Source organism: Gekko japonicus, unplaced genomic scaffold (genome assembly GCF_001447785.1).
Source record: "Gekko japonicus isolate JY-2015 unplaced genomic scaffold, Gekko_japonicus_V1.1 scaffold4669, whole genome shotgun sequence".
Classification (NCBI taxonomy): Eukaryota; Metazoa; Chordata; class Lepidosauria; order Squamata; family Gekkonidae; genus Gekko; species Gekko japonicus.
In genome coordinates this window covers 13,623-14,494 of record NW_015164343.1, presented here as the reverse complement: position 1 = coordinate 14,494, position 872 = coordinate 13,623, and the positions used below count along the sequence as shown (strand labels likewise).

The window sequence follows — 872 nt, the reverse complement described above, 5'->3', positions numbered from 1 at the left end:
GCGGGCGGGCAGGCGGGCGCACCCTCGTTTGCAAGGGGGAGTTCTTTGCAAGGAGGCGCGCGCCGCGTCCTGATTTTACGCCTTGGCGCAAAGGAAAGGGAAGCGCTTCTTCTTCTCGTTGCGCGGCGGGGGCGCCACCCGCCTTCCAGCCCAGCCCTTTATTCGGCAACGGGGAGCTACCGGTTGGAATGAGATTTCACATCCCCACGAGTCGGTTTTTTTTCTTTAAGCCTGCGTGTTGCACAAAAAGAATCCGGGGACTCAGATTTAGGAGGAGGAGAACAAAGCCTTGAGTCCGGCGGCCCCTTTAAGGCCGACAAAGTTTCCTTCTGGGTATAAGCTTCCGTGTGCATGCACGCTTGTGGCACCTTTAAGATCGACAAAGTTTCATACCAGGTATAAGCTTCCGTGTGCATGCACACTTGTAGCACCTTTAAGACCGACAAAGTTTTATAAGCTTCCGTGTGCATGCACACTTGTAAAGGATAATTTTTGCTCACAGGACTCCACAGTTTAGCGGGACCACTGCCAGCAATGAGGCGTGGCACCTTTAAGGCCGACAAAGTTTTCTTCTGGGTATTAGCTTCCGTGTGCATGCACGCTTGTGGCACCTTTAAGATCGACAACGTTTCCTTCTGGGTATAGGCTTCCCTGTGCATGCACACTTGTGGCACCTTTAAGGCCGACAAAGTTTTCTTCTGGGTATTAGCTTCCGCGTGGTTTTCTTCTGGGTATTAGCTTCCGTGTGCATGCACGCTTGTGGGCAGCCTTAGGACCGACAAAATTTCATTCCGGGTATAAGCTTCCGTGTGCATGGGCTTCCGTGAGCATGCACGCATGTGCCACCTTTAAGACCGACAAAGTTTCATTCC

General features: G+C 52.4%; 1 protein-coding gene across 1 annotated transcript in view; it reads right to left on the bottom strand.

Moving 5' to 3' along the window:
* The window catches only part of LOC107108434 (ATP-binding cassette sub-family D member 1-like), a gene marked incomplete at its 5' end in the record, with an annotated part of 54,924 nt that overhangs the window by 53,317 nt on the left and 735 nt on the right, over nt 1-872 (bottom strand).